Source organism: Schistocerca cancellata, chromosome 6 (genome assembly GCF_023864275.1).
Source record: "Schistocerca cancellata isolate TAMUIC-IGC-003103 chromosome 6, iqSchCanc2.1, whole genome shotgun sequence".
In the NCBI taxonomy this organism is placed as follows: domain Eukaryota; kingdom Metazoa; phylum Arthropoda; class Insecta; order Orthoptera; family Acrididae; genus Schistocerca; species Schistocerca cancellata.
The window spans coordinates 53,361,004-53,388,009 of NC_064631.1; positions in this window are offsets into that span (position 1 = coordinate 53,361,004).

A 27,006-nucleotide genomic window follows, 5' to 3' on the forward strand; every position below is an offset into this window, starting at 1 on the left:
CATGTTATCGTGGTCTTTGACCTACATAAGGTGTATGACATGGTTTGACGCTGTCACATTTTATTTACCCTCCATGAATGTGGCTTTTGTGACTCACGCCAGATTTTTATCTGTGAGTTTTCACCCCATCAGCTATTCTGGTTTAGAGTTGCCACTTCACTCAGCACCCATTGGATCCAGAAGAATAGTATCCCACAGGTTTCTGCATAAAGTGTCACATTGTCCTCATCGCTATCAATGGGCTTGTAACGTCTGTTGGGCCTCTGGTTACCCTGGCATTGTATTTTAGCTACCCACTCGGGAGCATCTGCTGAATTCCTGCTACAAGGTGGCATCCAACAGGCCTCTGTGTGGGCCCTTTCCCATAGCTTCCAGTTCTCTCCCCCCCAAAAAGGGGAATTTCGCGTTTTTACCATCGACCCACACTACACCCCCATACAGAACTTCATTTACAGTCTCATTTATTGGGTCTTCTTGAAAAAAAGCTGACCTGGCTGCCCTATATTCGCCAACTGAAAACTACTCCAGGCCTACACATCTTAGGGAGCAGACCATGCCACTCTTCTCCATCTTTACCATGGTCTGTTTTTTCCCAGACAAGATTAAGTTTGCAGGTTTGTCTCAGCTGCTCCTTCCACTGTGAAACTACTTGGCCCTGTACATCACTACAGGGTGTGTCTGGCTATCGGTGCATTTTGCAGATCCAACTCCTGGTTTCTAATGCAATCGCCATTCGACTATTCCCTCACCATCACGTGTATCCCATGCCCTCAAGTGGGATTAGCGGTTGTAATGCATCTCATGTGTCTCTATTGGGATCTTCATCCCCAGTCACTGAAAAGTTCCCCATGTATTTCTTCCCCCACTGCCTTAACCATGTATTAGGACTGACCTATTCCAGGATCCCAAGGTCACTGTCGCTTCTATGAGATTCTGTCGTCTTGTACGTTCCATACTAGAAGACTTTCAGTCTGCTGTCCCCTTCTACACTGATGGATCTGAAACGATATATAAGGCAGGATACGCTTTTAGGTCTCCTACTGGCATGGAACACAATTTACTGCCAGTATCATGTAGTATATTCACAACAGAGCTTCTAGCCATTAACTGGGCCCTCCATTCTGTTACTCATGCCTCGATCCACAATGTCCTAACATGTACCGACTCAATGAGCGTCCTAGAGGAAATAGACTGACGGTACTCTGGTCACCCCTCAGTCTCTACTATCCATGATCGACTCTCTGCAATTGGCCATGCCGCCTGCTCAGTTGTCTTCCTTAGGGTATTCTGGGAAATTAACAGTGTGACTGTTCGGCTAGAGGGGCAGATACTTACACCCCCGCCCCCCCCCCCCAATTCCCTTTCATGATTCCAGCTGCAGATATGCAGATCTACATCAAATCTCTTTGCCCGAAAGTGCAATGACATCTGCTGCTCTACTGCTCACAGTAATAAACTCTGCACAATCAAGGATACTACTGCAGATCGCCTTCCTTCTGCTCGTCTTGGAAGGAGTCCATTGTCTTATTCCGTCTACATGTTAGACATACTAGGCTCACCCATTGTTTTCTCTTGTGTAATGAGCCATCTTCACAATGTGGTTGTGGAGCCAGACTGACAGTATCCTATAGATTGGTGGAATTTCCTCTTCTTTTGGTCCTTAATATTAAGTTTAGCCATCTAGAGTACTCGTCCTTAATATTAGCAGACAATTCATGGATGGTTGAACTGGTCCTCAGTTTCCCTCATGAAAGTGGTTTTTATTTCAGTTAAAAGATTTTGCTTTACTCCAGGAGTGGGGGCGGAGTGGTTGTGGTTGGGACCTCTCCTCACGTTGTCTGGGTCTGGGACACGTGACCACTCCCCTGTTTTTCCAGTTTTTAGATTTGGCCTTATCCTTTTATTCCTTCTGCTGTGTGTTTTTTGGCTTTCTCGCCGTTTAGTCCCATAACCCAGTCAATCAATCACATTTGGGTTGATAGCAAATTTCCAAGAAGCTGACCTGAAGCTACTGTCATATTTATACCCAAGCCCAGTAAGGATAAACACCTTCCTTCTATTTGCCACCCCGTTTCTATCACCAACTGTGTTTGCAAATTGATCGAACATATGATTAATGGCTGGCTGGTACGGTGCGTCGAGTCTCTATATGTACTAACCGCTACACAATCTGGATTTCATGCACGACATTCCGCAACTGACCATCTTGTCACTTTGTCAACCCATGTCATGAACGGGTTTCTGCGAAACAACCCGACTACGGCAGTGTTCCTTGATTTGAAGGAAGCCTAAAACCCTTGCTGGTATCCGTACTCTATGAACTCTATAGACATGTGGCTTTCGTGGACCCTGCCCTATTTCCCTCAGAAATTTATAAAAGACAGAGTTTTCAAGATACGTGAATGTTAGCCAGGAGAATAAGGTGTCTCACGGCTCCGTTCTGAGGCCTTTAGAGCCTGTCCCCACTTCCAGTTTCCATTTCGTCGACAACTTGGCGATCTATTGCAGTTCTCCGTGGACTTTTCTAGAGCTGCGTCTCCAGCTATGTCTTGATCGGCTTCACACGTGGAGTGCCTACAAAGGCTGTCGAGTTCCCACTGACAAAACCGTTTGTATGAATTCTGGCAGCGCAATGCGTTTGTGCCACCGTCTTTACATATTGAACCTATATCTCTTCCACTACCTGAAAAGTAGCTTTCTTGGTCCTCCCTCACATCTTACGTGGCAGCATGCTGTACCTAGTCCCTCAGTGTCCAATGTGTTCAAAACTGTACTTACTGGGAAGTGAATCGGACCACTCTCCTTCGTTTATACCAATCCCTTGTCCGTTCGAAACGAGACTACGTGCCTTTCGTTTATTCATCTGCCGTATTAACACAATCCATAATCGTGGAATACGTTTGGTGCCTTTTGCACTAGCCGAGTTGCGAGTTTCTATGGAGAAGCTGCCAAAATACCACTGTCACACCATCGTCTACATCTACATCTACATCTACATCCATACTCCGCAAGCCACCTGACGGTGTGTGGCGGAGGGTACCTTGAGTACCTCTATCGGTTCTCCCTTCTATTCCAGTCTCGTATTGTTCGTGGAAAGAAGGATTGTCGGTATGCTTGTGTGGGCTCTAATCTCTCTGATTTTATCCTCATGGTCTCTTCGCGAGATATACGTAGGAGGGAGCAATATACTGCTTGACTCTTCGGTGAAGGTATGTTCTCGAAACTTTGACAAAAGCCCGTATCGAGCTACTGAGCGTGTCTCCTGCAGAGTCTTCCACTGGAGGTTATCTATCATCTCCGTAACGCTCTCGCGATTTCTAAATGATCCTGTAACGAAGCGCGCTGCTCTCCGTTGGATCTTCTCTATATCTTCTATCAACCCTATCTGGTACGGATCCCACACTGCTGAGCAGTATTCAAGCAGTGGGCGAACAAGCGTACTGTAACCTACTTCCTTTGTTTTCGGATTGCATTTCCTTAGGATTCTTCCAATGAATCTGTCTGGCATCTGCTTTACCGACGATCATTCCATTTTAAATCACTCCTAATGCGTACTCCCAGACAATTTATGGTATTAACTGCTTCCAGTTGCTGACCTGCTATTTTGTAGCTAAATGATAAGGGATCTTTCTTTCTGTGTATTCGCAGCACATTACACTTGTCTACATTGAGATTCAATTGCCATTCCCTGCACCATGCGTCAATTCGCTGCAGATCCTCCTGCATTTCAGTACAATTTTCCATTGTTACAACCTCTCGATACACCACAGCATCATCTGCAAAAAGCCTCAGTGAACTTCCGATGTCATCCACCAGGTCATTTATGTATATTGTGAATAGCAACGGTCCTATGACACTCCCCTGCGGCACACCTGAAATCACTCTTACTTCGGAAGACTTCTCTCCATTGAGAATGACATGCTGCGTCCTGTTATCTAGGAACTCCTCAATCCAATCACACAATTGGTCTGATAGTCCATATGCTCTTACTTTGTTCATTAAACGACTGTGGGGAGCTGTATCTAACGCCTTGCGGAAGTCAAGAAACACGGCATCTACCTGGGAACCCGTGTCTATGGCCCTCAGAGTCTCGTGGACGAATAGCGCGAGCTGGGCTTCACATGAGCGTCTTTTTCGAAACCCATGCTGATTCCTACAGAGTAGATTTCTAGTCTCCAGAAAAGTCATTATACTCGAACACAATACGTGTGCCAAAATTCTACAACTGATCGACGTTAGAGATATAGGTCTATAGTTCTGCACATCTGTTCGACGTCCCTTCTTGAAAACGGGGATGACCTGTGCCCTTTTCCAATCCTTTGGAACGCTACGCTCTTCTAGAGACCTACGGTACACCGCTGCAAGAAGGGGGGCAAGTTCCTTCGCGTACTCTGTGTACAATTGAACTGGTATCCCATCAGGTCCAGAGGCCTTTTCTCTTTTCAGCGATTTTAATTGTTTCTCTATCCCTCTGTCGTCTATTTCGATATCTACCATTTTGTCATCTGTGCGACAATCTAGAGAAGGAACTACAGTGCAATCTTCCTCTGTGAAACAACTTTGGAAAAAGACATTTAGTATTTCGGCCTTTAGTCTGTCACCCTCTGTTTCAGTACCATTTTGGTCACTGAGTGTCTGGACATTTTGTTTTGATCCACCTACCGCTTTGACATAAGACCAAAATTTCTTAGGATTTTCTGCCAAGTCAGTACATAGAACTTTACTTTCGAATTCATTGAACGCCTCTCGCATAGCCCTCCTCGCACTACATTTCGCTTCGCGTAAGTTTTATTTGTCTGCCAGGCTTTGGCTATGTTTATGTTAGCTGTGAAGTTCCCTTTGCTTCCGCAACAGTTTTCTAACTCGGTAGTTGTACCACGGTGGCTCTTTTCCATCTCTTACGATCTTGCTTGGCACATACTCATCTAACGCATAATGTACGACGGTTTTGAACTTTGTCCACTAATCCTCAACACTATCTGTACTTGAGACAAAACTTTTGTGTTGAGCCAACAGGTACTCTGAAATCTGCTTTTTGTCACTTTTGCTAAACAGAAAAATCTTCCTGCCCTTTTTAATATTCCTATTTACGGCTGAAATCATCGATGCCGTAACCGCTTTATGATCGCTGATTCCCTGTTCTGCGTTAACTTTTTCAAATAGTTCGGGTCTGTTTGTCACGGGTTTGTTATCGCCACGAGTCGGTTCTCTGTTTAACTGCTCAAGGTAGTTTTCAGATAAAGCACTTAAAAAAATTTCACTGGATTCTTTGTCCCTGCCACCCGTTATGAACGTCTGAGTCTCCCAGTCTATATCCGGCAAATTAAAATCTCCACCCAGAACTATAACAAGGTGGGGAAATCTACTCGAAATATTTTCCAAATTATCCATCAGGTGCTCAGCCACAACAGCTGCTGAGCCAGGGGGCCTATAGAGACATCCAATTACCATGTCTGAGCCTGCTTTAGCCGTGACCTTCACCCAAATCATTTCACATTTCGGATCTCCGTCAATTTCCTTCGATGCTATTGCACTTCTTATCGCTATAAACACGCCTCCCCCTTCAATGTCCAGCCTGTCTCTGCGGTATACATTCCAATCTGAGTTTAGGATTTCATTACTGTGATGTCCACCACAGTTGATACACACGCAGTTTGTCTTCCATGCTCGGCCACCCATACTACGCCTCCTATATCTCTGACTCCCTTCGCTGCCAGAAAGGAGCGCGCCCTGCTTCTATATTACCTCCCACAGTTCGATTTCGGTTACTGTTAGTGCTGCTTAACTTCACGCTGCCTGCCACGTTAGCAGTAGCTGTGAACCCTTCACTGACTTGGCTTTGTGCGGCGGCTCGTGTTCATCTTTCTCACACACTTCCTAAGGACACTACTCTGGATTCGATCAATCGCTGAAAGTTTCTTGATCTCTGCACGCACTTAACGATACCACATTCGTGTACACCGATGGCTCTAAAAACGACCGTGGTGGTGGGTGCGCTTCCGTCGTTGGCAGCGACCATTTTCGGTGTCGGCTTCCAGAACACTGCTCGATTTTTACAGCAGAGCTCTTCGCCCTCCGTCACGCAACCCTGTGCGTATGGCGACACAGGTTTTTTTTTTTAACTGTCGTATGGTCCATTTGTCTCAGTACTTTTCAGAGCCTCTGTGTGCTGTGCATGGTCCATCCCTTAGCGCACGGGTCCAAGAAAGCTTCCACTTTGAGGGAGCCACCGTGATACTCATGTGGGTTCCTGGTGACGTCAGTCTGACGGGAAATGAGTTGCCTACGCTGCTGCCGGGCTGCTGTCTCCTACTTCTTCCGTTCCTTTGGATGATCTCAGTGTTGTCATCTGTTGGCACATGGTGCCACTTTGGCATTACCACTAGTCTTTGTTCACGGGATCAAGATCCGTACCGGCCGCGGTGGTCTAGCGGTTCTAGGCGCGCAGTCCGGAACCGCGCGACTGCTACGGTCGCAGGTTCGAATCCTGCCTCGGGCATGGATGTGTGTGATGTCCTTAGGTTAGTTAGGTTTAAGTAGTTCTAAGTTCTAGGGGACTGATGACCACAGATGTTAAGTCCCATAGTGCTCAGAGCCATTTGAACCATTTGAACAAGATCCGTGGAATCAAACCTCTCCCAAGGCTTGCCCGACCTGCTCTGGACTCTCTTGTCGTGAGGAGATAATTTTATCTAGGCTGCGTATTGGCACTGTCTTCTTAGTCATCGGCATTTAAGTGGTGGTCTCCCACAACTTTGTGCTCTTTGGCATCAACCTTTGATCCTTCGCCATTTCCTGACTCAGTGCCCTTTTCTTAACCACTTACGTTTCAGTGTACGTTTGCCGTCTGCTTTATCGGCCGTTTTAGCGAACGATGTACGGGCTGTCGATAGCGTTTTACTTCTTATCCGTCTTAGCGATATGTCGAAGGACATTTAATCTTTTGGTTTTGGACCTCTGCTCTTTCTAAGGCATATTTTGTGGCCCTTTCTCTAAGGGAAGTCCTTATTTCTAGATCCTTTTCCTTCCGTCTATCGGGCTTAGCGTATAATCATTTTTAACTTCTTTTACTTTCTGGTGTTCTAAGGTTGTAATACGGGCGCTTATGAACTCAATTCTTTTTATCCCCAAAAAAACTACTTGTAAGTGTAGCCTGCAGTTTTTTTTCTTTTTTCTTTAGAAGTCCGATTGTAACCATGACAATTATGCAAGCTACTTCCTTGCGTTCACCCTGGAACACCAAAGGGGAAAAATGTCACACCACTACTACACTATCGTAAAATTACTACGCCACATTTTATTAAAAAGCAGCCATAGTTCGATAATTACAATTATTAATGAAATAATTTATTAGTTAATTACTTAATTACTATTATTAGATCTCCCGTGGTAAGATAAATAGCACATTATGTTCAAAACGTTCTGTTTATACCCTCCTGCAATCGTACTCGTACATTTTAGAAGAGTTTATTTACCTGGTGCTAAGAACAACATGATCTTGTCACCAACATCGTGGTTCTCCCTCGACGGCTTCTGGCTCTGATCCTATTATCTGCTTGGCAAGAAAAGTTATCTAATGAAAGTGGAAAGGAATTCCAGCAGCAAGATCCTCATTCAAAGTTCAAAGCATCATTCCTCAATTTATAACAATATATATTCGTTTTCTTATCTGCTACGTGATGTATCACTCCTTCAATATTTTATCATCTAAATTTTAGACCTATAGTGACACGAAGGGGATACCCTAAAATACTACTCTTTATAGAGAGGGCAGGTATGCCAAACTGCTTGGGTGCAAAAGAGCATTATGGTTTCCGTACACTGAGGTGACAAGTCACGGGATGTCTCCTAATATCGTGTCGGGCCCCGTTTGCCCGGCTTAGTGCGGCAACTCGACATACCTCGAACTCAACAACTCGCTGAAAGTGCTCTGCAGAAATAGTGAGCGATGCTGCCTCTATAACAGTCTAAAATGCTCACACAAACTGAAATCTAGATTGCGTTCCATAAATGTCACGTGGATCTCATGTCGGAAGATCTGGGTGACCAAGTCATTCGTTCGCATTGTCCAGAATGTTCTACGAACCAATCGCGAAAAATTGTCGCCCGGTGACTTGGCGCACTGTCATCAATAGAAATTAATCGTCGTTTTGGCACATGACGTTTATGACTAGCTGCGAATGGTCTCAAAGTAGCCGAACATCCAGAGGACGCAGTCCATTCCATACAAACAAAGCCCACACTATTAGGGAGTCACCACCAGCTTGCACAGTCCCTTGTTGGCAACTTGGGTCCATGGCTTCGTGTGGTCTTCGCCACACTCAAACCCTACCATCAGCTCTTGTTGTTGTTGTTGTTGTGGTCTTCAGTCCTGAGACTGGTTTGATGCAGCTCTCCATGCTACTCTATCCTGTGCAAGCTTCTTCATCTCCCAGTACCTACTGCAACCTACATCCTTCTGAATCTGCTTAGTGTATTCATCTCTTGCTCTCCCCCTACGATTTTTACCCTCCACGCTGCCCTCCAATACTAAATTGGTGATCCCTTGATGCCTCAGAACATGTCCTACCAACCGATCCCTTCTTCTGGTCAAGTTGTGCCACAAACTCCTCTTCTCCCCAATCCTATTCAATACTTCCTCATTAGTTATGTGATCTACCCATCTAATCTTCAGCATTCTTCTGTAGCACCACATTTCGAAAGCTTCTATTCTCTTCTTGTCCAAAGTATTTACCGTCCATGTTTCACTTCCATACATGGCTACACTCCATACAAATACTTTCAGAAACGACTTCATGACACTTAAATCTATACTCGATGTTAACAAATTTCTCTTCTTCAGAAACGCTTTCCTTGCCATTGCCAGCCTACATTTTATATCGTCTCTACTTCGATCATCATCAGTTATTTTGCTCCCCAAATAGTAAAACTCCTTTACTACTTTAAGTGTCTCATTTCCTAATCTAATACCCTCAACATCACCCGACTTAATTCGACTACATTCCATTATTCTCGTTTTGCTTTTCTTTATGTTCATCTTATATCCTCCCTTCAAGACACCATCCATTCCGTTCAACTGCTCTTCCAAGTCCTTTGCTGTCTCTGACAGAATTACAATGTCATCGGCGAACCTCAAAGTTTTTACTTCTTCTCCATGGATTTTAATACCTACCCCGAATTTTTCTTTTGTTTCCTTTACTGCTTGCTCAATGTACAGATTGAATAACATCGGGGAGAGGCTACAACCCTGTCTTACTCCCTTCCCAACCACTGCTTCCCTTTCATGTCCCTCGACTCTTGTAACTGCCATCTGGTTTCTGTACAAATTGTAAATAGCCTTTCGCTCCCTATATTTTACCCCTGCCACCTTTAGAATTTGAAAGAGAGTATTCCAGTCAACATTGTCAAAAGCTTTCTCTAAGTCTACAAATGCTAGAAACGTAGGTTTGCCTTTCCTTAATCTTTCTTCTAAGATAAGTCTTAAGGTCAGTATTGCCTCTCGTGTTCCAGTATTTCTACGGAATCCAAACTGATCTTCCCCGAGGTCGGCTTCTACTAGTTTTTCCATTCGTCTGTAAAGAATTCGTGTTAGTATTTTGCAGCTGTGGCTTATTAAACTGATTGTTCGGTAATTTTCACATCTGTCAACACCTGCTTTCTTTGGGATTGGAATTATTATATTCTTCTTGAAGTCTGAGGGTATTTCGCCTTTTTCATACATCTTGCTCACCAGATGGTAGAGTTTTGCATCAGCTCTTACCAACTGAAATAGCGAGTCATCTGACTAGTCCACGGTTTTCCAGTCGTCTAGTGTCCACTCGTTACAGTCACAAGTCTAGGAGAGGCGCTGGAGGCGGTGCCGTGTTGCTAGCAGAGGCAATCGCGACCGGTGTCTGCTGCCATAGCCCACTGACGTCAGATTTCAGCCCGCTGTCCTAAAGGATACGTTCGTCATACGTCCCATAGTGATTACAGTGGTTATTTCACGCAGTGTTGCTTGCCTGTTAACACTCACATACGTACGCAAACGCCGCTGCTCTCGGTCGTTAAGTAAAGCCCGTCGGCCACTACGTTATCTATGGTGAGAGGTAATGCCTGAAATTTTATATTCTCGGCACACTCTCCGCATCGTATCTCTCGGAATACTGTATTCTAACGATTTCCGAAATGGAATGTCCCGTACGCCTAGCTCCAACTACCATTCCGCGTCCAAAGTCTGTTAATACCCGTCGTGCGGCCATAATAACGACGGAAACATTTTCACGTGAGTCACCTAAGTACAAAGGACAGCTCCACCAATGCAGTGCCCTTTGTGCGTGCGATACTACTGCTATTTGTATGTGTGCATATTTCTATCCCATGTCTTGTCTCATTGTAAAAGTTGTATATGTCTTTTGCAACCATAATGAAAGTTAATATTCTAAGGCTTCTTAATTGGTCACTGAACAAACGTTTTTCAATTTTATTTGCTTCGATCATGAACAGTATGTGTGTTTTACTCACTACAATAAACAGTATTACTCATTACTATTACTTAAAGTTATTTCGTTATTTGCTTCGTCATACGACTTGAAAGTACAGAGCTGACTTCATAATCCTTGAATGTCAAATATAAGGTAGTATCCTTTCAACATAAATACACTTCGATGATACGAATGTATTTTCCCAGTACCCTATCTACGAACTTAGATCTTGCTTTACTCTTTAGTTAATGTGGTCAGCGCTCGTCCATAGTGATTAGAAGGCTAAAAAAGTCGTCTGGATTGGCGTGACACAGCTGCAGAATTTCCGCCACTACTGCGGTGATCTTCTTAAAAGGAACCTGGAAGTTATGATAGCCAAAAAATTGACTTTTTATTTAATGAAGTTCTGTGACTGTTTCTTTATTCTAAGAATATACTTTGCACGTACAGTACTTCGTCATTTTCGTTTTTATATGCTTCTCTGAAGCAGATTCGGCGCGTGAATGCCTAGCTGTCACACTACTGTCGAACACAAAACATTGCCTACAATGTCTCGTTTTTTTAATTTTGACACTGCTATTTCCGTAGCAACTCGTTTGTGTAATATCCTTGAACTTATCGACACTACTGTGAGCAAGGATTTATTGCACTCACTCTTTCTTTTTTAGATGAGAAAACACAGAATCCGAATTATAGTTTCAATAGTTGCATTTGGAAACGCTTGCCAACAGGTGTTCGTCGGTATTTCAGCTTCTGATGCGGTTGTGCTGGACGCCGTAATATGTTTCGATGATGGAGTAACAAGCAGGTTACAAACCACGAGCAAACAAGACATGAAAACTGGGGATAACATGAAAAGTGGGTTGCTGCGAGTGGTCAGGCAGCGTGCGGCTGATGAAAGCTCGACGAAGAAGACCAGAATAACAAATGCAATAAGGAAAACTAAAGAAGCTGAAAAGGAAATTCAGAACCGATAAGATTAGGGACCTGCAATGTTTTGACATGTTATCATTGAAAAGAAAAACATGTAAAACTTCATTCTCAATTTCTCGTAATCAACGTTTTTGCAAACGTCGGTTTTTTATGATCCAATATAAAGCTGCGAAGAGTGTTTCTCACGCATAATACAGTGCTTGCCTACACAATGAACAACGTTTTTCAACAATGCACTAAAATATTTTAAACTTGAGTATGTCCTCTGCCGGCCGCGGTGGTCTAGCGGTTCTGGCGCTGCAGTCCGGAACCGCGGGACTGCTACGGTCGCAGGTTCGAATCCTGCCTCGGGCATGGGTGTGTGTGATGTCCTTAGGTTAGTTCGGTTTAAGTAGCTGTAAGTTCTAGGGGACTTATGACCTAAGATGTTGAGTCCCATAGTGCTCAGAGCCATTTGAACCATTTTTTATGTCCATCTACTTAAATTATTAGGAGAAAACATCTACTTCTAAAATCATTTTCCTAAAAAAATACAGTGAACAACAAATTGGTAAATATTCTTGCTTTGTTGTTTCAATAAGATAACTGAAAGAACAAATAGTTTTTTGATCTTTCGAGTAGTGTGGAAGTACAGTGTACGTAAAATAAAAAAATTTATGTACTTCAGTACGTAAAATAAATGTCAATGTTCTCTCGTCTATGTATTCCACAGTTTGTAAATTTTTTTGCTCGTAGGTCGTAGTATGCTAATTACTTGTTTAAAGTTTCATTCCAGTATCAAAGCTTGAGTTACTAAATTTCAAAATAGTAATACGATTAAAAACTTTGGGCCATGCTGTCCAGGTCCCATTGATGATTACGGGTATACTCATCCATGATAAAAATATTGTGTAAGATGCTGAAAACTAATCCACGGTTGATTTTAGCTCTTTTGTCTTAGAGCTCCAGGATCCCACTTTCCTTGAGATTCCCAGCTCTTTGCCAAGAGGTGTGCCACTTCGTCCATCATTCTTTTTTTTTTGCCTGTATAATGATGGACGGTTGCTGTATACATTCACTAACACAGCATGCATTATTCCAGCATCGTTCTTCCACTGCAGGAAACGAATTGCTGCGGAAAACTAATAGTTGTTGTTCATTGTAAATAGCTGAAACGCCATAGTTCGTTATAACGGTTGTCTCCTACATTCTGTTTAATATTAAAGACATAAGCTGAATCTGTTAAAGTGAAAGTTCATTGTGCGCCTTAGTGCTCGTTATGGCTCTAAATGTTTTGATGCCGGAAGCACCAGGGCAGAGTTTGCTCCGGCACGAAGCCATAGTTTAGTGTTAGTGCTACGAGCTACAACGGGGCTCAAGAGGCTATCTATTGCTGCTGTCAGTCTAAAGGAGTGGCCGCTAAGCGGTTTCCTGTTATCTCCAGGAACAGTGAGCGAAACTAGGCTATCGCGTGTCGACACCCAAAACGATGTTGCACGGAAGCGTTGCAATAGGACTTGAACAGTTCGCGAAATTCGCTGTTCGCACGGTAAAAGACCTCCAGCCTTACAGTAGCAGTAGCTAATAGGTTGTACACATTGTTCACATCGTTTTAGTGCTATTCTAACTTACTTCTGAGCCGAAGTGGATTGTAGCAGATTATTTATCTGGTTATAGTAGTGCTATATATTTTTGTTGCAAGAGGTTGTGTATTTTTCCATCTCTTGTCTTGAGTGAGTTTACTTTCTAGTGTAGTTTCCCGCCGCAGGAGTCGCTTTATTTACTTGATTCCACGACCCTTGCGAATAGTAAATATTCAGTAGACCCCAGGGTTTAATCTCTCGTTTTGTAAGTGTATATTCAATTAGTCAGTAGCGCAGTATTGGCTAGAAACAATTGTAATCAGCGTCTTTAGCAGCACAGTTCGGTGCCAGCTATCGCCTGTGACTCATCTCCAGGACACAAAGTTAGAAATTTAGCTTATCCCATGTTTTCTTAATAGTGTATATTTAACTGCTAGCGTGTTTTGATATGTAAGTAGTTTAGTCCCGCTTGACTGTTGGCTGTAAGTGTAAATTCAGGCAGTCTATAGCTCCAGTTGTCATCTCTTCTGAACATCCAGCTCTATAGTTCAGGTATCAGCGTCCCTTGGTTTCACCTCAGGAGAACAAATTGCTTACCTAGGCTGCTGCCAGCTTCTACTGTTTACTCTTCAGTTAGTCCTGCTATGATGTGTGCCTGCAGTGTGCAGACGGAGTAGCAGCTGGCCGCAGTAGTTTGCGAACAGTCGCCTTTAGGCTACTGCGTCGGAGTGTAGCTGTGGCGGAGATTTGGGAGCATCGCATGTGTCGCTTGTTTCACCCAAGGGCTCTACTGCCGAGGCACCTGCTAGTGTAACCGACGATGTCGACCGCGTAGGGTGAGTGCTGGGTGCAAACGCGTCGCGTCACTCGAGATGGGGTGCCAATGTGGAGGCTGTCGTATGCCTCCGCCTGGAGTACAGGGTCCTTGATTATTGTGCAGTTCTTACACACTTCCACGGGTAAGTTTTCTAATTCTTCAACACCTCACGTTCAGTTAACCGCAGTCTTGTGGATGATCGCAACGAACTAATATATGGTGGTGCACAAAAAACTGTCAGCGACTACATCTACATCTACATTTATACTCCGCAAGCCACCCAACGGTGTGTGGCGGAGGGCACTTTACGTGCCACTGTCATTACCTCCCTTTCCTGTTCCAGTCGCGTATGGTTCGCCGGAAGAACGACTGTCTGAAAGCCTCCGTGCGCGCTCTAATCTCTCTAATTTTACATTCGTGATCTGTTCTGGAGGTATAAGTAGGGGGAAGCAATATATTCGATACCTCATCCAGAAACGCACCCTCTCGAAACCTGGCGAGCAAGCTACACCGCGATGCAGAGCGCCTCTCTTGCAGAGTCTGCCACTTGAGTTTGTTAAACATCTCCGTAACGCTATCACGGTTACCAAATAACCCTGTGACGAAACGCGCCGCTCTTCTTTGGATCTTCTCTATCTCCTCCGTCAACCCGATCTGGTACGGACTGCTCGCCAATTACACATGATTTGTTGATCGGCACGAGCAGAAGAGATAAACATGTAATAATTAGGCAATAAAGAAGTAGCAAATAAGTCAATGCAAACTACTACTTCGAAACAATAATGAGCGTTCTAGCACTTAGGGTCGATTTTTCGTGCGTCACCGTATACCACTGAAATAATATTGTAGAAATATTCTCTTTACAAAATATGAGACCACACGCTCAATTACGGAGCGCGGGCTTCATCTGGAACGCGGGCTTCATCGTCTTGTAAGTCGGTTTGCCTTTCATAACAATGAAAACGCTGTTTTACCTTGTATCAAAAAGGACGGAAAATGGCTACTCGTATGCGCCCTGCCGACTTCCTTTGCATGTGTCATAACAAAAATTTGCCTTTTTATAATTATTTCTTCTGCTGTTTATCGAAGTAATGCAGTAAGCGGATATGCCCTTTTGTTACCTGAAAAGATGTAATACATACAATGTAATTTTTATGTAATTTACGTAATTATAAAATACGGAAAGAATCAGAATTCCAGAGTTCAAGAAAAGTTTGAAACAGATCTAGAGTGGGCTTGCGCAGCGAACGAAACGAACAACTCGATACTAAACTACCCACGAGCAGCCGGTAGCGGAACTGCAATGAGTGGCCACGAGAAGAAGGAAGAGTCCGGCCGACGGAGACAGGGACGGGAACTGCACCGAGGCTGGAACGAGACCGGCCGACGTGCCTTGCGGGAACGAGGCAGACCGTTTCCCGTTCACGGGAACTATAAGTAGAAAGCCGCGACCGAAGTGAACTATAAAAGACCGTTCCGTTGAGTTCGTTCCTCGCTCCTTCCGTTCGTCTTGGTGAACCGTTGCTTTGCACCCGTTAGTTTGCGAACGAGCGATCTCTAATCACAACCAAAGCCTTTGTCGTCTCTGTGACGGTCTTGGATGCAGATTCCTGGACATGCGCTATTGGGTGCGGAGTTGCGGGACTCCCCTTGATAGGTCAGGGGGGCACTACACAAAGGAAGCAGCTACTCGGGTATCAGAGCACTTGCAGAGGACACATGGTGGCTAGGTGGCGGTTTGAGGTACTCTCATGAACACTCGGCAGTCGATACACATACAGGGATATCAGACTGCGTTCAGAGTAGGCATTTAGATTGAAATAATTCACCAGTAAATTGTAGAAGTATTCGTAACGAAGTTCCCGAATTTACTGCCCTTCAGGAAAGTTCTCAACCTCAAACTATTCTTGGGACTGACAAGGGGAAGGCCTCAGACACGGCCAACCGATTCAGGTCAAATTTGGCAGGTCTCTTGTGTACAACCTAAAACGAAGGAATCTAAGATATTTTGGGACAACACCCCCGAAATTTTGAGAAAATCGCCCATAAAGGTTATGAAGAGCAATCGACTCAAAGTTGGCGGGGTCGATAGATAATTGTAAATAGAGCATTTTTCATCATCAGGTATAGGGTCCGAAAATGCAGACTTTTCCAGAAATCAAGGTAAGAAACTTTTACAACTGCCGCTTCTGTACCCACATGGTAAACGCTTTTCGCCGACAGCACCGATAGCGCAACGGCCAAGGTAACTGGCTGGGACTTGGAAAACCCGGGTTCAAATCTTGAAGAAACCTACCGGATGTTGTTGTTTACGTTTCTATTTTTCCATATCTCAATTAGTACGGATAGGAGGGTTAATAAGGTAAGTATTATTATCATCCTTATTGATTTACTTACCTTATTAACCTCCTATCCCTATCAACTGAGATATGGAAAAATACTAACGAAAAGAATAACATCCGCTACGTTTCTTCGAGATTCGAACCCAGGTTTTCCGATTCCCAGTCAATTACCTTGGCTATTGCGTTATCGGCGCTGTCGACGAAAGGCGTTTACCGTGTGGATACAGAAGCAGCTGTTGTAAAAGTTTCTTTCCTCGATTTCTGGAAAATTTTGCGTTTGTGGACCCCATACCGGATGATAAAAAATGCTCTATTTACAATTATCTATCGATCCCGCCAATTTTGAGTCGATTGCTCGTCATAACCTTTAGGGGTGTTTTCTCAAAATTGCGGGGGTGTTGACATAAAATAACTTAGATTCCTTCGTTTTAGGTTGTACACAAGCGACCTGTCAAATTTGAGCCGAATCGGCTGGCGTGTCTGAGGCCTTCCCCTTGTGAGAGCTGGCAAAAAGTCGAAGTAGAAAGCTCTGCGATACTAGGGAGGATTGGGATATTTATCGGAAATACAGATGAGACGCCGTAGAAGGGAGGGTGTTCATTGCAGTCGAAAACATATTGTCTCTACTGAGGTTGAAATTCAGTATTATAGTGAAGTTGTCTGGTCGCGCATAACAGGTCTAGGTGAAACCAAATTAATTGTTAGATGTTTCTACCGACCGCCCGACAGCGCTGTCAGTCATTCAAAGAAAGTCTAAGGTCAGTTGTGAAGTTGTGCATAAATACCCTGACCGTGCAGTACTATTTGGTGATGACTTTAACCTAGTGAGTACAGACTGTGACGCGTATGGATTCATGGCAGGGGATACAGGCAGTCAGTCTTGGGAAGTACTGTTGAACACTGTTTTCCGAAAACTGGATTCAGCAGCTAGTTCGGCACCCAATTTACGAAAATTAATAAAACAGCCAAGAGGGCCAGGAGAGTGTTTGTGCTAGAAAGAGCAAATAAGGAGTTGTTAGTACCTCAGACAATCAACTGCAATAATTTTGTTCCAGAATGGCCCGCATCTCGTGGTCGTGCGGTAGCGTTCTCGCTTCTCACGCCCGGGTTCCCGGGTTCGATTCCCGGCGGGGTCAGGGATTTTCTCTACTCGTGATGGCTGGGTGTTGTGTGCTGTCCTTAGGTTAGTTAGGTTTAAGTAGTTCTAAGTTCTAGGGGACTTATGACCACAGCAGTTGAGTCCCATAGTGCTCAGAGCCGTTTTTCTTTGTTCCACAATGATGGCCGTAGTGGAACTATGGGCAAAGTGTAAACAGATTGTAAATCGTGCTCTGGACAAGAACGTGCCTAGCAAGTGGGTTTGGGACGAAAAAGATTCACCGCGGTTTAGTAACGGAATTCGGAAAATGCTGAAGAAGCAAAGGCTGTTGCGCTCTCTGTTCAAAAGAGGACGCGCAAATGACGATAGGGAAAGACTAGTGAAGATTCTCACGTTTATGAAAAGATACGTTCGAGAAGCATACAACTGCTACCATCGTCATACCTTGGCTAAAGATCTGGCGAAGAACCCGAAAAATTCTGCTCCTATGTAAAATCACTAAGCGGCCTAAGGCTTAGATTCAGTCATTCGTTGACCAGTACGGTTTGGCACTAAAAGACAGCAAAAGGATGGCCGAAGTTTTAAATTCCACGTTTAAGGATGCATCCATGCAGGAGAATCGCACAAACATACTGACGTTTGACCATCGCACAATCCCGTGTGGATGACGTATCTCTTGCGTAGAGAAACAACTAAAAGAGCAGAAAACAAATAAGTCGACAGGTCCGGATGGGAGAATCCAATTCGGTTCTGCAAAGAGTATTCTAAGTCAGTGGTCCCATACTTAGATTGCATCTATCGCGAATCTCTCGACCAGAGAAAAGTGCCAAGCGACTGGAGAAAATCGCAGGTGACTTCTGTATACAAGAAAAGTAAATGAACGCATCCACAAAATTATACCAATACGCCCAACTTCGGTTTGCTGCAGGATTCTAGAGCATACTCTGAGTTCGAATATAATAAATTTCCTAGAGACAGAAAAGCTCATGCTTTAGAAAGCATCGCTCGTACGAAACTCAGCTTGCTCTTCACTCACATGATATTCTGGGAATTATGAAGGGCAACAGGCTGAGTCCATATTTATAGTTTCCAAAGTCATTCGACATGGTACGCCACTGCAGACTGTTAATGCAGGTACGAGTATACGGAATAGGTTCTCAGATATGTGAATGGCCAGAAGACTTCTTAAGTTAATAGAACCTAGTATGTTGTCCTGGACGGCGAGGGTTAATTGGAGGCAGGGGTGTGCCCCAGGCAAGTGTGATAGGGCCGTTGCTATTTTATATACATATATATATATATATATATATATATATATATATATATATATATATATATATATATATATATATATATATATATATAGACAGCAATCTGCGATTTTTAGCTGATGAAGGTGTGCTGTACAGAAAAATGTCGAAGATAAGTGACTGTAGGTTGATAAGATGACCTAGACAAAATTGTAGTTGTGTGATAAATAGCAGCTGACTCTTAATGTAGAAAAATGTAAGTTACTGTAGGTGAGTAGGAAAAACAAACCCCTAATGTTCGGATACAGCATTAGTAGTGTCCTGCGTGACACAGACACGTCGTTCAAATATCTGTGCGTAACTTTGAAAAGCGATATGTAGTGGAAGGAACATGTGAGGATTGTGATAGGGAAGGCGAATGGTCGACTTCGGTTTATCGGAAGAATTTTAGGAAAGTGTGGTTCATTTGTAAAACAGACCGCATACAGGTCTCCAGTATGTACGTGTAGTTTAATGGGTCAAACTCCAACATTTTTCGTTTCGTCAGACGAATCCTTTTGCCTACAAAATTACGATGGACGTATCCGTTTGTGAAATTCACATACAGTTTCGATTGCTAATACGTTGTGAAAAGTGTAGGTCCAGAAATGAATACTTTCTATTGTGATTTACCCTCGCCAGTAATTGATCCTGAGATAGCTGCTAGGTTGGAGGCAGACCACACGCTTTCCAGTTTCACGTGGAAAACTTGTCTGAGGAAGCACATGGAAAAAATATTTCAAAAATGAAGGGCACAGATAACATTGCGAAAACATTTTTGATAAGATAATTTTCTCAGCAGCTAGGTCTTTACCATCGATATAGGAAAGATGACCTAAGGCAATCACGAACTAAGCGTGCGATATACCTAATGTGACTGCATAGCTTGATTTGTAAAGGATCTGGTGGTCTTCAAATACTCAACGAAGTTTATATAAAAGGCAGTTAAAGGTCTGAGATTTCGTTTTAGAAGAAAATATTAAGGCCGCTTAAAAATTAAACTTTCGAGATAATATGTTTGACATTAAATCCATATTACACGAAAAATAAATCAATTTTGTAATTGCTTTTGTTTCTTTACGAGACATTTATTGATAAAATTCCAGGAGACTAGTACAAATATGCGGTTTCTGCAGACGTATTTATTCAACTATTTAATGCAGTATGCTTCAAGGGATTTGGAGTTCTACCCTAGGTTTTTGAACTGCGACAAAGACTGATTTATATATTATAATTCTCCAGACAAGAGAAGAATCCTAAGCTGAGTTTTAATTGAAACGGGTAAATGAGTTCCGTTACTCGAAAGGCGAAATACTTCCACGGTATGCGATGTAAGGAGAAAAAAAGCGGAGACTGGCTACTGCAAGATACCATTCAAAAAAAGAAAATTATCATCGAATAAAATTTTGTGCCAGAACGTCTTTTCTTTTCGAAAATATTAGTCTTCGATGTGCCCTTGCCTGGAAGCGAAACGTTGACGATAATAAAGGGAGATGACAAGCTTTTGAAATGTGATATTAAGAAAGCTGCTGAGGAGTACGTGGGTAGATAAACTAATCAAGCGGTGCTGAACGAATTGAGAAAGGAACTTCGTCATCTTGACTCATATAAGGGTTAGTCAGATGGGACTCATCGCGACCGATCAAAATTTTCAGAAACTGTAAAACTGAGGCTGGTAGGGCGGTAGCAGAAACGTTTTTGCAGCAAATTTGTCAAATACCTCTTAAGAGAAGACGTTCAATTTGATTTATCCAGCGTGTACGTGTGTTAGCAGTACATCTTCTGGTCGTAAAATTACGAAGTCACATTTTGAGATGTGGCCACGTCACGATTCGTGGCTTGATAAGGATATGAGAGGTCTACGTTTGTAAATGTACTCTGTCGATTAACGTACAGTTGTGCTAGAAGAGATAGGTTTTCCTGGAATAATTAATAATTTCGTCAACAACCATGTTTAAGCACACAATATTTCGCGCAGTCTTACAGTTGGAGATGTCACACGGCAGCAGATTGGTTCTGCTTCCTGTCCTGCTGTGTCCTTTGACATGGAGTGAAAAATATTTCGGTAAGGACTCCATCAGGTTATCGGTGCGCCAAAGGAATGGGGTACACTTGTGAACTATGAATAACGTACGGTGTCGTGGAAGAAATTATGAGTACTACCAAAAGATTCAGTAAGAGGACAATTCACGCAACGGCTGTTAAAATAAAAATTAAAATAGTACGATGTCAGACAATTCAGTGCAAAACGAAACTAAATCAGCAAGTCATAACATTACAAAAAGTCGTCTACCCATCACCATTGTTCACAGCTCCGGTGAATAAATGAACACCGTATTTACTGGTATTAATCGAAATTCCCCGTATCAGAAAAGAAAGCCTTCTATTCTGAGAATTCTACGATAGCTTCTTAATAAGCTAGGGCTAAGAAGTTCTGTGGAATGCAGATTCGTTTAGCAAGGACCTGTTTTCGCACGGCTGCAGTAACTGGTTAATCTGGTTTGCAGAATACCACTCAGGTTAAGAGAGCCGAAGATTCGGGGACTGTAACTGTAACATAAGCTAATTTTGAAATGAAGAATAAAGCAGGTACCATCCCAAATTATTTCCTAAAATTTTAATGAAACTTTTGAGAGGAAGACAGAATTTGGCTAAGACTGTAATTAAATGATCTTCACTTCTATTGTTATTTGATGGATTTCGAGGCTTCTAGCGTCACCTTCAAACGTTCCAGTGAACAATTCCCGTACCCTGGAGAAGTAAGTATACGTTCAAACCCTGCACTGTTCATGCAACCGTGGAATCGGAGTCGTATTATATAGTAAGAGTAACAAAAAAATTGTCTCAGACTGCAAGTAATTCCGTCAACGATGGACAATTCAAAAATACAGAGTGATACCAAACGAAGTTTCCAACTTTCAGGGATGTTGGAGAAGGGTAAATCTATCAATATGAGGTAAGGCACCTTCACCGGAAACGAAATATCGAAAGCTATAAACGAAATCGTTCTGGTAGACCTACCTCTAACAGTGGAATACATGAACCGGTACTGTTATCGGCAAATATGGACCAAAACAAGAGAAAAGGTCCAATAAATATACCTGAATAGCTGTAAGCACTTGGTTCATCTTCGCCACTGTTGAACATATATCTTTTACTGGAAAAAGTGTCCCTAGTTCTTATGAAACGCAGTTCAGAGCCTATAAATTTAGTGAAAACTTTTTTCCTATTTTGGTCCATACACCTCCTCTGAAAAGCTAAAACAACGGTACCTGCTCATGTACTCCGTTGTAACAGATGTAAGAATGATTTTAGCTTATAACTTCAGACTCTCTTTTCCGGACCGGGAACTCATACGTCAAATTGTGTATTTACCCTTCTCCAGCGTCCTTGAAAGTTCGTACCCTCATCACGGAACCACCCTGTAATTGTCACCTGCATATGGGAACTGTTAAACGTACATAAACTGAACAGCCAAAGAAACTGGTACACCTGCCTAATATCGTGAAGGCTCCAGAGAGCACGCGGAAGTGCCACAGCACGATATGGCGTCGACTCGACTAATGTCTGAAGCCGTACTGAAGCAAACTGACGCCATGAATCCTGCAGGGCTTTCCATATATCCGTAGGAGTACGAGGGCGTGGAGATTGTGGGTTGGCAGGAGAGCCAACACCGTATTATTAGAGGAAGCCGAAAGGCATGCGTTTTAGCTAACGCAGGCAGGCGTGAGGTCTGGAACAGGACAAGGAATTTAGACTTTAGCAAAATGGACGTAACTGGTGGAATACTTAACTTCAATCCATTAATGGTGAACGTCGCTCTTGACGGTACATTATTACAGTATCAATAGTAACTGGTACTGGCGCCTTGCTAGGTCGTAGCAAATGACGTAGCTGAAGGCTATGCTAACTACCGTCTCGGCAAATGAGAGCGTATTTTGTCAGTGAACCATCGCTAGCAAAGTCGGCTGTACAACTGGGGCGAGTGCTAGGAAGTCTCTCTAGACCTGCTGTGTGGCGGCGCTCGGTCTGCAATCACTGATAGTGGCGACACGCGGGTCCGACGTATACTAACGGACCGCGGCCGATTTAAAGGCTACCACCTAGCAAGTGTGGTGCCTGGCGGTGACACCACAGAGATCACTTCTGAACAGCACGTTGAAAGGCATTCCAGATATGCTCAATGTTCATGCCTGGGGAGTTTGGCAGCCAGCCCAAGTGTTTCAACTCAGAAGAGTGTTCCCGGAGCCACTCCGTAGGAGTTCTGGACGTGTGGGGTGTCACATTGTCCTGCTGGAATTTCCCAAGTCCGTCCGAATGCACAATGGACGTGAAGGGACGCAGGTGATCACACAGGATGCTTACGTATGCGTCACTTGTCAGTCGTATCTAGACGTATCACGGGCCCATATCACTCTAGCTGCACACGCCCCACGCCATTACAGGACCTCCACCAGCTTGAACAGTCCCCTGCTGACATGCAGGTTCCTTGGATTGATGAGGTTGTCTCCTACCGTACACGTCCGCCTGCTCAATACAATCTGAAACGAGACTCGTCCGACCAGGCAACATGTATCCAGTCATCAACCGTCGAATGTCGGTGACGAGGGCCCCAGGCGAGGCGTGAAGCTTTGTGTCGCCGTCAAAGGTACACGAGTGGACCTTCGGCTCCGAAAGCGCATATCAATGATGTTTCGTTGAATGGTTGGCACGCTGACACTTGTTGCTGGGCCCAGCATTCAAATCTGCAGCAATTTGAGGAACCTTTGCACTTCTGTCACGTTGAACGATTATCTTCAGTCGTCGCCGGTCCCGTACTTCCAGGATATTTCTCCGGCCGCTGCGATGTTGGAGATTCGATGTTTCACAGTATTCCTGATATTCAAGGTACACTCACGAAATTGTCGTACGGGAAAAATACCCACTTCATCGGGAGATGCTGTATCCCACCACTCGTGTGCCGACTATAACACCACGTTCAAACTCTTGATAAGCAGCAGTAACGGATCAAACAACTGCGCCAGACACAGTTGTGTGTTGTACAGGCATTGCCAACCGCAGCGCCGTATTCTGCCTGCTTACACATCTCTATTAGAATACGAATGCCTATACCAGTTTCTTTGGCGCCTCAGTGTCTAAAGATCAGGCTAGTGCCTAAAAGCCGATCATACTGTAATAAAATTTAAGATCATTTAATTGCAATCTGATCCATTCATTCTTACTCTCCAAGTGTAATAAGAAATGCCAAGAAAGGAAGGAAAATATATTTGCTTAACAAGAGTGATAGGGCACAAATCGCAGAATATCTGAGTGACCACCATCAAACGTTCATTTCTGAGGAAGAGGATGTGGAACAAAAATGGAAAAAATTCAGAAACATCGTCCAGTACGCCTTAGATAAGTTCGTACCGACTAAGGTCCAAAGCGAGGGGAAAGATCCACCGTGGTATAACAATCATGTACGAAAGGTACTACGGAAACAAAGAAAGCTTCATCATAGGTTTAAGAGTAGTCGAATCATAGCTGATAAGGAAAAGCTGAACGAGGCGAAAAAGAGCGTAAAGAGAGCAATGAGAGAAGCATTCAACGAATTCGAACATAAAACATTGGCAAACAATCTAAACAAGAACCCTAAAAAGTTTTGGTCATATGTAAAATCGGTAAGCGGATCTAAATCCCCTATTCAGTCACTCGTTGACCACGATGGCACCGAAACAGAGGACGACCGAAGAAAGGCAGAAATACTGAATTCAGTGTTCCGAAACTGTTTCACTGCGGAAAATCGTAACACGGTCCCTGACTTCAGCCGTCGCACGGACGCCAAAATGGAAAATATTGAAATAAACGATGTCGGAATTGAAAAACAACTGCTATCACTTAGTAGCGGAAAAGCATCCGGACCAGACGAGATACCCTTAAGATTCTACAGTGACTATGCTAAAGAACTTGCCCCCTTTCTATCAGCAATTTATCGTAGATCGCTGGAAGAACGTAAAGTACCTAGCGACTGGAAGAAAGCGCAGGTCGTTCCCATTTTCAAGAAGGGTCATAAATCAGATGCGAATAATTATAGGCCTATTTCGCTTACGTCAATCTGCTGTAGAATAATGGAACATGTTTTGTGTTCTCGTATTATGACGTTCTTAGATAATACAAATCTCCTTCATCATAACCAACATGGATTCCGCAAACAGAGATCATGTGAAACTCAGCTCGCCCTATTTGCCCAAGAAATTCACAGTGCCGTAGACACTGGCGAGCAGATTGATACCGTATTCCTGGACTTCAGGAAGGCATTTGATACGGTTCCGCACTTACGTTTAGTGAAAAAAATACGAGCTTACGGAATATCGGACCAGGTTTGTAATTGGATTCAGGATTTCCTAGAAGAAAGAACACAACATGTCATTCTTAACGGTTCAAAATCTGCAGATGTAGAGGTAATTTCGGGAGTACCGCAAGGAAGCGTGATAGGACCTTTATTGTTTACAATATACATAAATGACTTAGTTGACAACATCGGTAGCTCCGTGAGGCTATTTGCAGATGACACGGTTGTCTACAAGAAAGTAGCAACATCAGAAGACTCGTACGTACTCCAGGAAGACCTGCAGAGGATTAATGCATGGTGCGACAGCTGGCAGCTTTCCCTAAACGTAGATAAATGTAATATAATGCGCATACATAGGGGCAGAAATCCATTCCAGTACGATTATGCCATAGGTGGTAAATCATTGGAAGCGGTAACGACCGTAACATACTTAGGAGTTACTATCCGGAGCGATCTGAAGTGGAATGATCACATAAAACAAATAGTGGGAAAAGCAGGCGCCAGGTTGAGATTCATAGGAAGAATTCTAAGAAAATGTGACTCATCGACGAAAGAAGTAGCTTACAAAACGCTTGTTCGTCCGATTCTTGAGTATTGCTCATCAGTATGGGACCCTTACCAGGTTGGATTAATAGAAGAGATAGACATGATCCAGCGAAAAGCAGCGCGATTCGTCATGGGGACATTTAGTCAGCGCGAGAGCGTTACGGAGATGCTGAACAAGCTCCAGTGGCGGACACTTCAAGAAAGGCGTTACGCAATACGGAGAGGTTTATTATCGAAATTACGAGAGAGCACATTCCGGGAAGAGATGGGCAACATATTACTACCGCCCACATATATCTCGCGTAATGATCACAACGAAAAGATCCGAGAAATTAGAGCAAATACGGAGACTTACAAGCAGTCGTTCTTCCCACGCACAATTCGTGAATGGAACAGGGAAGGGGGGATCAGATAGTGGTACAATAAGTACCCTCCGCCACACACCGTAAGGTGGCTCGCGGAGTATAGATGTAGATGTAGATGTAGATTTATCATGTGACGGAGTTCCTGCCGTTATATGAACGATGGAAAGTTTAAATGTTAATGTAACTATATTAACCAAAGGACATGTGGACCAATGACTTAATGGCATGTTGTCCCACAGAAAAATGAGAGACATGGGAGTAGGACTCGCGCACCGAGGGTGCCTTACAAATATAGTTAAGTAAACACAGTTCATGCATTCTGGAAATAGAGAATCACCACCATTTTTGCCTGTTACTGACATTGATACTGGCGAAATATCGGCCCCAGGTATTCCGAGACATCGAGAATGTTTTAATTTCACGTTTGACTTAGGATAACAAGCGACAAAAGAAGTACTTTTTTCGTGTGATCTAATTACAAATAAGCAATTTAATTACTTGTACTTAGGTTCCTCAGTGCTTGCGAGATTTCGTGATTTTACATCAACGAGAAGTACGGTATATGTTATAATGAGTGAGTTTGAGAGAATGAAAATAAGACATAAATACACGTGTCTGTTGTTTGCATTGACTTAGAAGAAGTTTTTTATACCGCCAAGGGATCATCGATGTTAGTATGTCGCACAAATTTAAATCTGATGTCTATCCGTTCTGAGAAAAAGGGGTCTTAACAGGCGACAGACAGACAGTTTGATAACAAATGATAAATTGTTTCAGGTTTAATTACAAATTAACAATTTTCGGATTTCTTTCTTTGGTTGTACAGTGAAACCTTACCTCTTGTCCAACGATTTTCGGCCGAAGGGGAGTGCCCTGTAATGTGAATTCCAAAGATTAAACGACTTTGACAAAGAGCAGATTATGGCCCGGCTCCTGGGAACGACTATCTCGGGTAGGGCGAAACTGTTCGCGTGCTACTGTCATGAGCATCTATGGAAATCGGCTGAAGGCAGATGATAGGACGACAAGGTGTTGAAAGTCCAAGCCTCACTGCAGAACGTGAAAGTAGAGGCCGTTGTACACTGTTAAGTACACCGTTCAGCGCACATTCCTGAACACGGATGACGCTGGAGTGAGCCCTACATGTTTACATGCTGAACCAGCGACATCGTCTAACACGATTGCAGCGGGCATGGAGTACCACGCCCATGGATCAATGGAAACTTGTCACTTTGTCAGGTCACTTAAGTTTCTTGTCA